At 38.5% G+C, this 12,442-nt stretch overlaps 1 long non-coding RNA gene across 2 annotated transcripts in view; it reads left to right on the forward strand.

The window, feature by feature from the left end:
* Positions 1-12,442, forward strand: part of LOC133503781 (uncharacterized) — a 51,512-nt gene that overhangs the window by 34,379 nt on the left and 4,691 nt on the right. Inside the window, exon 3 of one of the 2 annotated variants that reach the window (XR_009795837.1) lies at positions 10,919-11,124. The exons of the other annotated variant lie outside the window; for it this stretch is intronic. This is a non-coding gene — a long non-coding RNA (uncharacterized LOC133503781). Of the gene's footprint in view, positions 1-10,918; positions 11,125-12,442 lie in introns of those variants that run through there. 2 annotated transcript variants of the gene reach the window in all.

The raw sequence follows: 12,442 nt of genomic DNA on the forward strand, positions 1-12,442 counted from the left end.
AAGTGGATTCTTTATCGCGTATTCCAGATAATATTGGGGTATGTTTTTTGCCAAATGCGTCAGACCTGTCCAAGAGAGTTCTACGGGGAGGTCTCAACTATTTCACGCAAGGATATGTACAAGGAATTAACATTTAGGACGGAGCAGGGCGCAATGTCAAATGTTGCCGATCGATGCAAAAAAGTTTGACCCCTCACAAACTTCATATTGAAATCCAACAGGATAAAATAGTGGAATCCTACTGCCCATGTAAAGCAGGGTGAGTACTTTTTACTTGGAACGATCACAAGTAATATCATTGTAATGTAATCTTTATAAGTGAGTGACTTGGCTCGTAATGAAACCCAGTGCTCAGTCTTAAAAGTCCGATGTGATACAAATGGGCAAATAGACATTTGTCTTGCATGACATTGCGCATTTATGTATTACTAAACCGACTCTTTGGCATAAAACATGACACACTTCATTCAGCAGGTCAGTGATATGCTAGCAAAGTGAAAGTTGTTCTCCTGCACTGTTAATAATTCAATCAAACTCCGAGAAGATACTTCTCCCTCACTAACCTTCGAACATACCGCCTTGTGTTTGTTGATATTTTCCAGACTTAGCTGTACCTGCGCTCTTCGACAAGCCTTCATCCATCGTAGACACTTCGTCAACTGTGCTTTAGGCTTTGGAAAATGAATCAAGCGGGCCCCTTGTAAACTAGCAGGATATCTTTCATCAGAATTGCACCTTCCCCAACCACATCTGAGGACCATTTTCTTCGTAACATTAACTTTTCCAAGCGCAGGCTACTGACAACCATCATTGCTTGTGGAACAATATGGGGAGAGGGGCGTGTCAAGCCAGGGGTTAAGACAATGCGGCTATCTGATTGGCTATTATTGACAGGTCGGAAAGGTCCATTGGACGCAAATCGGGCATCTGAATAATATCAGAAGTGCCAAACATCCAAAGCAATGCGATTCCACGTTTCACATCGCCAAAGGAAATTGTGTCACCAAAGATGTTGATAGCCTTCTTCCTCTATGGATATTTTCCATAAATATTTAGCTTCCTTTAATATGTCCAATAAACGTGCTTGGAGAGAATCCCCAGGCCCTCACCTCGCAGGAAGAGGGAGAGGAAGCGCCAGACGGAGATTGAACGTCCGTACGTGCCTCGTGTAAATATTTGCCACATCTGCGCATTTGCCGACCGGCGCAGCTGCCCGCGGCAATGATAAAAAAGTCTTTCCTGAGATCATCGAAAGACCCCCGGCTCACCTTTCCGACAGATCGGCTCGTTCGGTTAGTTCTGCGCTCTGTCCTGTGCTTGCCCTTGCTTGGTGATGTCGTGAAATTGTTTATGATGACGCCACTAATGAGATTAAGAAACCTGGTGGTAGAATCCACGCTGAAAAGACTTAAATTGTCTTTAGTTTTATTGATTTCGTACGGGATTTTGTGGAAATAAGTTGCATTTTTATCAAGGGGAAAAAAAAAAAATCATTTTTTTTGTAAAATAAAGTAGAATTTTCTTATGGGGAAAAAAAAAACAGCAATCTTCAGGAAAAAAATTAACCATTGCATGAGTAAAGGCATTTTTTTTTATTTGTTTTGAGCCAAAAAGTTGTAATATTCCAAAAATAAAAGTGCATTTTTTTTGTGAAGAACAAGCCAGAATCTTACGAGACCAAAATATAAAAAGGGGAAGATTTTACAAGCGTTGAATTTTGAGAGGAGTCATACATATCTTGCCTATATATTTTTCAAGAAAAAAATGTCTTAAAAGAATAAAGAAATTGAAAAAGTTATATCACAAGAATTGCTGTATTTTTTAAAAAAAAAATTCTAATCTTGAATTATTTTCAGAGCAACAGGGTGTAAAATAATGAAAAAGCACTTGTTTTTCAAGGAAAAGTCATATTTTACACTTTGTTCATTGTCATTTTAAACAAATTTGGATTTTTTTTAAACCAACTTATTTTGCAAGAATATGGTCTTATTTTGTTTTGTGCCCATTTTTTTCCCCATGAAAAAAGTTCTCATGGTGCATTTTCGAAAGGACAATATTATTTTTTGTCATTGCTTTTTTTAGAAAACAAAAATATTTTATGAGAATACTATTTCTCATGAAATTCAGATTGTATTTTCTCATAATTACAAAGTGGTATTGCCAACTACTGGACCGGCATGAGTATGACAACTTTGTCACGTTTGGAAAGCCGATGCGAGTGACCAAGCTCACGTCATTCGGGGGGTGGCACGAACGAGAATGTTCACATCGACGCAAATTCACTTCCTCCGAGCAGCGCCGAGATTTGCTTAAGTTTTGAATATTTGAGCCGCATTTTGGAGCTGCTGCTGCTCCTTCAGTTTTTCTTCCTTGTGTTCAGTTCTGTGCACTGACGCTATTTCAATCGAGCTGTTACATCACATAGATAAAAGGGCCCGGCGAGCTATTATTAATGCGCTCCGCGCGCATACGCATCGCTGCCGCTCATTAATAACAATTCGTGGCCGTGTGTCGATAAACACTGACTCACTCTTATTAATACTCTGTGTTGGTCATCGCTTCAGTGCATCAAATGTTTTTTTTTTTTTGTTTTGTTTGATTGTTTTCATGTATTTTTAGAAACAAGTCTAAATTTTCCAAGCATGAGGTTACATATATTTTCTTGCGATGACGTAATTAGAATTGATCAGGGGGGAAAAATCTTGTCATTTTATGAGAATAAGATAATAGTAGTCATGGAGAATTGTCTCAAGGTTTACATCTTGTGATTAAAAAGGATAGATAGTAATCTTCTGTAAACGAGTTCCATTTTTTTCACTGCATAAATAATTTTATATACGATATAAACTAGCTTTAATCTTTAAAGAATGAAATAAAGTAATATTTTTTTCAAATAAAAAGGTTTTCATCTTCTTCCAAGAAAAATATCTGATTTTTTTTTTTTTTACAAATAAAGCATCACTTAAAGTCCTAATGTTGTCGGGAATAGTCTTTTTTTAACTTACTTAAAAAATACTTCAATTACTTAAAAAAAAAATCAATAATATTGCAGAGGTAAAGATTTTGTGACAAAAAAGAATTCTGTAGATTATAGAAAAAGAAAATCATTTTATATGTAAAATGCTGAAAATGATGAGAATATAGTTATAATGTTTCAAAATAAATCATAATCATATGAGGGGAAAAAATGAATCTGAGATAAAAAAAAATAAAGTTGAGAATACAATCATTACATTTTGGGGGAGGGGCTTCATTTTTAGAATCATTATATATATATATATATATATATATATATATATATATATATATATATAATCATTACCTGCGGAAGTGATGCTAGTATAGTTAGCATGTCTGTGGCCTTTCCCATTATGTGTTAGCATTAAGCTAGTGGAGTTCAACAAGACAACTAGAAACTTATGAGAGGGGAAAAAGTCACAATGTTTTGAGGAAGAAAAAAAAAAAGTTATTTTATGAAAACATAGCCATATTTTTTTGATCCAATTATTAAAACTGTTTTACATTAAACTCTGTCAACATTCCATGTTTTGATCCAGTTACGATGATCAGTCTACGTCCGCATCGCCAACGTCTTTTTTTATGCTAGACAGCCGGCCCCGTTTTTCCTCGCCCTCGAGTCTCGACGCACCCTCCGCGGCTACGGGACTTCGCTGGCCCGGCGACCCATTCGTCACGCGCTCGTGGGCCCGCCATGTGCCTTTTCCATATTTCATGTCAGCGCTCACTTTGTCCCTGCCTCGTTCCCGCTTTGATTCTCCGCTGCGGCGTGAGAACGACGACTGGCGGCATTTGTCATTTCTTGTCGTTTATATTTATTTGGCCTGGCAACCTTTTTCGGAAATCATCTTCCCATCCGTCAATCTGCGGTATTGCTGACTTTGCACTTTTGGAATCAAATGTTTCTTTTTTTGCAGGATGGCTTTACAGATGCCGAGTGCTGACAATATATTGTGTCCCAAAAACTATACTTGGGCTTTGAATCATATTTCCTCTTGATTTAGGGTTTTATTGGCAGTGATGAGCAAAACCTTCTCTGCTGGAAACTTAAATACTATCACAAGTTCTAACTGACATTTAAAACTTCAATTCTGATATTTGGCTAATCATTTTGTATTCATATATAAACTGTTCATTTTGTAGGGTTTTTTTCGTGGCTGCACTGTTTTCTGTATGTGTATGTAGATGTTAGAGTTTTGTTAGTCACTGTGATTTGACGGGCGCGTCTGCGCCCGCGCGCCATCACTCTCGCAAATCTGCACAGTCGAGTAGGAAAAATCGCGCGCGTAAAATTTGTTACGAGTATAAATGCATAGATATTGACCAATGTTCCCTCTAAGCTGCGCCACTGCCCAATTGCGCACTTGTCACACACTCGGCGCACATGAAAACCGATCCAGCGCAGTGAACCACAGCCTGACGTCTTCTTTTTTCAACACGGAAGCACAAGGTCTCTAAAAACGAGCTGCTGCTTAGCCTACTTCTACTTCCTAGTTTACCTGACACCGCCCCCCTCCGCTCTTAAAGGGGTACACTCATAACTACAAACAGAACACACACCTGCAACTTTATATCTACGGTATGACTGGTGGACCACACCCGTAACTTTATATCTGCGGGTATGACTGACCACGGCCGTACATTTTTCAAACTTGAGTGACTGTTATTATTTTTTTTTTAACCCGATCCGATTTCAATCACAATGCAGTAGTTACGTAATCTGCTCAGGATTTTCAAAATCAGTTGTGCTGGGTTAGGGTTAGGCATGTAACTGACACTTTATTCACAATGGAACTGTTTCTTTTTTCAATCTGATTTCAAATTGAAAGGCCTGCTATTTTGCAGAAATCTTGTTTTTTTTTCTCTTTGAGTACAATTGCTCACACACTTAACACACTCGCGCAGAAGCTGCTGTCGACCACAGCTCACGCCCCGGCGCTCTCCCATAGACTCACCAGTGTCATGCGCCACCCCAACCCCGCTCCACCTCTTCAAGACAGCTATCTATCACACGCATACAATAGAAAAGCCTCTAGTTTCTCAAGTAACGCAAATGTAGCGCAAATAACTGCGAGGCGAGTTACACCTGTTTCTGTTACCATATTTTCCACACTATAACCTTCAATGAACGGCCTATTTTAAAACATTTTTCATATATAAGGCGCACCGCATTATAAGGCACATAGAATAGACGTTACAGTAGAGGCTGGGGTTACGTTATGCATCCATTAGATGGAGCTGCACTAAAGGCTCAATATTGATCCATATATAAGGCGCACCGCATTATAAGGCGCACCGTCGACTTTTGAGAAAATTAACTGTTTGTCTCCATGTGCCCTGCGATTGGCTGGCAACCAGTTCAGGGTGTACCCCGCCTCCTGCCCATTGACAGCTGGGATAGGCTCCGGCACTACCCGCGACCCTTGTGAGGATAAGCGACAAAGAAAATGGATGGATGGATATATATACATTATATAAATTAAGTATTTCTTTCTGAGAAATGCACAAATTGTTTGAGGAAAAGTTTCCTATATTTCTGATTTTTCACGATGGAAAAAATATTTTTGAGCCAAAAATTCATGATAGGGACAAAAAAAATTTGAGGAAGGGAAAAAAAAAAATTGCCGTGGGGTGAGGAATGTGTCCCGTGCAACAAACAGCTGTTCACTGTCCATTAATTTGTGCCCCACCCCGTGTTTATCTCTTAAATAGCTTCGACGGGCACGAAGGTTCAAGGATCCGCTGCTGCATTCATTGAACAACATTTCCCACGTTTGGGACTTGGCGCTGATGCATATGCATAATTCCTTTCAATTATTTATACGCCACCTCCGCAGAGGACGTATGGAACGCTGCCAGAGTTTTCCAGAACTTTACTCTTCTTGGCGGGGGGGAATGGCAACCGCCCAAACGACATCTTTGATATTTGCTGTTACGCAACATTTGGTGCCAATCAAAATGGTGGACGGAATAGTAATGATGTCAAAAATATGCGCTGGCGGCGCCTCAAAGGAATTGTGGCGAAAACCAGGACGTATCGCGCTCGGATCTTGTGGCGTTCGCCTTCAAAGTGTTTCAGGCCTAGAGAGACCAAACGTCAAAAAAAAAAATCATTAGACAAATGCTGCAGTCTTGCTAGATTCACATTTTTTCTACAAAATAAATATTTTATTCAAATAATGTTCATATATTTCAAGATGTTCGCTTTACAAGAAGAAAATCGTATTTTTTCCCAGAAAAAGTTGCATATTTTAGTCGAATTTTTGCAGTTTCTCCCCTAAACAAAATATTTCATACTTCAAAAAGAGAGGTTGTAACCTTGTCCAAACATTTCAAGAAATAGTTGCGATCTCATAATAGTTCCACGGGGGGAAAAAAGCACAAGAAAAATTTTTGCATTAATAGAAGAAAAAAAGTTTGAAATCTTTTAAGAACACAATAGTCACAATATTGAAAATAAAAGGGCAATTTTATGAAAATAAAGCAATTATATTTTGCAAAATAGTCATCTTACAACAACAACGTTACAACACTTCTGGGGAAAAAGTGATTATTACAACAAAAACAAAAGAAACAGAAGAAAAATGAAGATCAAAATTGTATGAGAATAAATTTTAATATTTAAAGAAAAGAAATTGTTAATCCAAACCAAAAATGGCAAATAAGATATACTGTAGCTTGATTGCATTTTTAATTTACTGTTTCCAAATTAAATAAAAATACCAATGTGCTCGCTAAATTTTTTTCATTTTCACGTTTTCCAAAATTTTCAAACATGAAAGCTACGCTGCCATTAGCCTAAAGATATTCGTCTTTTTTTTTTTCTTTCTTTTTTTTCTTCAGCCTTTCCGCAGCAGATCTCAATCGGGAATTGAATCGTTACGATGTCGACCTTTAAGTGAAACTAAAACGTCGGTGAATATTCATACACGTTTTATCTGAACTTCCCGGAGAGCTTTCAAGATGGAACCTCGGGTGGAATTCATGAACATTTGACCGCTGTTTAAAATTAGCAACGCTGCACTTTGCCGCGTCAGTGCTCGGCTAAAACGTGAAAAATGAATCGCGGTTAAAGGACTGTAGCGGCTCGCGGGGGGGGGGGGGGGGTATACGAGCGAACGAGTAATTAAAGCGGGCGTATCGCAAGAGTAACAATGTGGCTTTTTGATCGTATCAAAACTGATACTGTCGTAAAATTAAAAGTGGAGATATAAACGTGCTTCATAATGCAGTGACGCTTTGAAATACGCGACAGTTGTGCGTTCTTTCCATATCGAAATGAATGGAATTGCAATTCATGCTTGACATTCTACCGGGAAACATCACAATACGTAGATTTCCGACGACGTCACCGCAGTACCTTGTCCGCCATCTTGTGTGTCACTACCGGTAATTGGAAACCTATTTATTTATTTATTTATTTGTCATAAGAAAAATTGCACTCACAACTATTGTACTGAAAAAAATGCACTGTAATAAAATAAAAGAGAACATAGGGGAGCACAACTCGCTTCTGCGGCTAATGTATTCTTCCTTCCTTCTTGCTCTTCTTCTGTGGTGGTTGGCAGTTAGCAAACCAGCTAAATGCTCTATTTGCATCACCAAAGGATGTTGCTCCTCCAAAACATTTATTTTTTTTTTTCCCACTTCTGAGTTGGTTGACATGTAATTGGTTGAGATATATTTTTTCCTCTAAAAAAAAAAAAGAAAAAAAATCTGAAATGCAATATATAGTTTTTCCTTAAAATGGTCATATTTATTGTTATAGAAGGACCTTTTCTTCAGGAAAATGTACAATTTTATTTAACCATTTCTTGATATGAAAACTCCACCCCCCCCCCCCCCCTCATAAAATGATCTTGTATACATATGTTCGTGGCCACAGAAATTGTTATGCAATGCGGTTCCACCAATCAGGTCAATCCATGCTTTCCAAGTATATCTATATAAATGGGCTATAAATAACAAATACAGTATATCGGCGGCGGGATTGGGGTCATGTTTTTGATGCCGGCGCGATAGCGAGACCTGAGATTACTGACGTTCTTATCTAAAGCTCAGCAGAAGCAGAAGCTCATGCCTGCAGAGCCACCAGAGCGCGGGCACAATTTTCTTGTATACGTGCTCGGATGGACCTGCTTTTTATTTTATTTTTCAAAGGTCAAACAGAGGAGAACCACTTCAAACTTCTTTCAAGTTTTTATTCTCTTCATATTAATTCTTTTAACATAAAAAGTTTTGTCTTAAAAATAACTTTTTTTTTTCAGGAAAATATACATTTCCCCTCTCGAAATAATTTTTTTCATTTAAAACAAAGAATAAACCAGTAAATTTAGTATCTGAAATTAAAGTTTTTCTTCACAAAAAAGAAAAAAATGCTTATTTGCTTTGTTAGAAAATTTATTTTTCATATTACAATTGATTTTTTTTCTCACTAAAAATATGCAGAGTCCCATTTTTCTTCTAAAGAAAACAAAAAATAATAATATTTGGCATCTTAAAAATAACTATTTAAAAATACATACGAGATAATAATAATGATAATAAAATATGACAATGATTGTAATGTGCTTTTCTTCCTTAAAATTATTTATCACTAAATTATAAATATTGCTCTCATAAAAGTAATTTTTTTTAAGAGTTTTTCTTCAACTGACTTTTTTTCCCGATTAGACATGCTCTGTTTTCTCCTTTTAGAACTATCGTTCTATTTTTTACAATTTTTTTTTTCCTCACCAAAATGAACTTTTGTTCTTTTATATACTTTTGTTTTTCCCAAAATATACTTCTTTCTTTCATTAAATGATCTACTTTCCCGGTAATATTTCTATCTTTGTAAAACATTTGTTTCACTCCCCCCGCCCAAAAAAAAAATCCTCAAATGTTGATTTTTTTTTTTTTTTTTTTAATTATATTCCTTAAAAAAAGCCTCCCCCATAGAGAAGTCCTCATATTTTTTCATTTTTATTTATGAGAGAGTGAATTTCCTTTTCGCCACCCTTGTGTGGACCGCAGACTTTTTAACGTTACCACTCGGCTTGTTTTTATTTTTTTGTTTTGGCGTCTGCTGCTTTTTGGCTCACGTGCCGCTAATCTCGTAGGTGTCAAAGTTGGGTTGTGGCAATTCCAAAGGTGGCAAAACAGTGTGAGACCTGAATTAAAAAGTCAACATCCTGCTTAGAACAAGGTCTTCTCCTCCCTCCTCGTTTTTCTGTCTCTCGCTTTCTGTCTCGCTGATAAGAAGTCTGCAGGAGATAAACAGCAGCCCGCCGGCGCAAGGCATCAAACGCTCAAGGGTAGGAAAAAAAAAAACAAAACCCTAATGACGGTCGTTAGAGTAATAACACTGCAGGAGTTCTCTCATCTGATGGAGGGTAGTGGCCGGGGGGGGGTTGGCAGTTTTGGGGCGAGTGCAGAAGTCGAGGGTGAAAGCGAGGACATGAGCGGGAGCTCAAGAATTAAACACATACTCAAGTCAGGAAATTATGAATCTTCACCCTAACCCCAAAATTGTATGTATGAGGAAGGTTGGTTCTGTTGGAAGATTCGCTCACATGCTTGTTGACAAAGTGGTGAACCTCACTCCATCCTTGCTAGGGACAGCCGAGCCTTTCCGGTATGCCCCTTTTATACAATAATCATAACACTTAGCGTAATTTCCGGCCTACAGCCCGCGACTTTTTTTCACACGCTTTCAACCCTGCGGTTTATGCAGGTAATGCGGCGCTAGCAATAGCGTGGCGCTAGGGTTAGTGCACCTGGTTATAAGCTACTAGCGTTAAAACTCTTTCTGTGGTCCGAGGCTTATAACCAGGTGCGCTCTGTAGGCCGGGAATTACGGTAGCTGCAGGGTTAATGAGAAGGCTCTCAACAGGTGCAAGCACCAAATTCAAAATGAGTGAATATTTCTAACAAAACAACAGTGTATTAATTTGAAGATTGGATATCTTCTTTGTCGTGTTTTCAATTAAAAATAGATTGAAAATAATGTGTAAGTAGTAGTAAGTAATACGTAAGTAATGTAAGTAGTCTCTTTTTACTCATGTTTGGGATCGGTGTTTGAATTTATTCCCATAAATTGCGACATTTTCTATCTATTTTTTTTCATCTTAAGTGTTGTGGAACAGTTTTTTAAGTACAGCGAGTCTAAGGTGGTCTCGGCCTAAGACGTTTCGACTTTACAACGCCCGTCCCCCCCCGTCCGCCATTTTGTTTGCTAATGCTTGTCTGTGTTTGTGCGCCGGGAGCGCCTTTGCATTTTTCGTCCTCCTTTTTCGGCATTATCGCCCCAAAGAAGAAAGCTGTGTCTTTTAGCAATGCTTGTGCAGCCAAAAGAAAATCCACTACCATGGAAATGAAGACCATAAAACGATTGGAGAAAGGAGAGAAACCAACACCACCAAGGCTTCAGTCGCTCGACCGTGGTGACAATTATTAAAGACAAAGCCCGTATTTTAGCGCAAGTGAAGGGTTCCGTTGTTCCTATGTCGGGTACAATGATCACAAAACGAGGTTCTTTGATACCTGTTGAGATGGAGAGGGATTGAAGACCAGGTTCCTTGGCAGTAGCTAAGCACCGCCTCCCCTTCTTCTTCTCTATCCACCTCTCAGCAGTCATGCTAGGTACATTATCTTGTTTATTTCAATTTGGGTTTTTTTAAGCAAAGCATTTTGATATAAATTCTGACTTTAATGGTGGAATCTGACTTAAGTTGAAATTCGAGTTAAAACGCTACTCTTGGAACAGATCTCATTCGTAGACCGAGGACTCCCTGTATATAAAAAAAAAAAACCCTCCTCATTTAGACTTTTTCCTCAAGAATTGAATTTTCAGGCGCAACATAGCCAACCATTCATCCCCTCTTCAAATCAGAAAATGTACATTTTTTACTGTACGCAGTAGCAAGCAAGTTTGAAGAACACTCTCGGAAAATGTGCAAACGATGTGCCGAACGCACGAAGCGGCCCCTTCGACCCCCTCCGCCACTGTGGCATCAGGCTCCGACCTTTGAACCTGGCCCTCGCCGTCTTTCTTCTCATCGTCTCGGCGTGCGGCCCCGTCACAAACGCTCACCTTGGCCACGACGGGCCCGTGCTGGATGGATGGTCGCCCCCGCATCATCCTGGAGGTCATCCTCAGGGTCAACAGGCGCGACCTCCCGTGTTTACGTCGATGCGACGAATGGCGTGGACGCGTCTCCCTCGTGTCATACAGATCATATTTCACGTCTGCGTTTGGTAGGACACGTCACCGCTACACATTTGTTGTTTTTTGTTTATTTTTCGTAGTCTTATAAAACGTTGCTTCGTTTTTACATGGTTTCGCAAAATCTTACATTATCTTTTAGGCAGAATTAGACTGCGTTAAATCGTTTTTACATAGCCGTGTGCAGTTTTCTGTTTTTTTTTCTTCATTCTTTTTTTAAATGGCTACATATTGTAATTTTTACATACAGTACAGTAGTCTTATGGTATAGTTTGAATAGTGTACGAGAAACTTTGAACTGTAACTTGTTCAATTTTACTCGGGATGGACTGATATCACTTCTTTCGGACCAAGTACGAAAACAAGTAATAACATTTGATTTATTACATTGTTTTTTTTTTTTTCTGTCTCATAAAATCTTACATCATCTTCTTAGTTAATTTTATACATTGTTACATGTTAGTCTTATGCAGGGTTGTGTCATTTTTATGTAGTCCTCCCATAACCTTACAAAGTTTTAAGTTTATGTATTCTAACACAGTGTTCTGTAGTTTTTACGTCTCTACATTTTTTTTTTTTTTTTTTTTTTTAACCAGGGGGATGCGCTGATACCACATTTTTCAGCTGAACTAGAAAACACCTGGCAACAAAAGTAACTACACTCCAAAGTGAAAACATCAGAATTTGGCCAGATTTTAGATTTTTGCGTAATTACCGTGGACTCACTTATTACTTTTGGAAAGAAAATGTTAAAAAAAAAAAAAATCAAACATATCTGGTTAAAAAAAGCAAACATACCTAACTCACTGAGATGCGGCAGAAACACGGTAACGCGGCACTAATTGGGCCATTTGGGGAAAAAAAACCCCAAACATCAGTAAAAATCACTGAGACACGCCAGTAACACAGCAGCAACACGCTAGCACAGTGCTAATGCTAGCGCAGCACTAACAGGGCGGGTTAAAAAAAACATACTGGTAAAAGTCACTTCCTCTGCACATATATTCCACCGGTTTCACTCTTACCATTTTTGCTCGAGTGCCCCCTTGTGGCCATTAGAAAAAATACACAAATTAGCCACATCGCCGCATAAACCGCAGGGCTGAAAGCCTGTGGAAAAAAGTTGCGGCTTTTAGGCTGGAAATTACGGTATTAATAGATCATTTACATCATTTTAATATAGCGTGTAACGTTGTTTACATGGTTCCGATAACACAC

The sequence above is a fragment of the Syngnathoides biaculeatus genome, chromosome 7, assembly GCF_019802595.1.
Source record: "Syngnathoides biaculeatus isolate LvHL_M chromosome 7, ASM1980259v1, whole genome shotgun sequence".
NCBI lineage: Eukaryota > Metazoa > Chordata > Actinopteri > Syngnathiformes > Syngnathidae > Syngnathoides > Syngnathoides biaculeatus.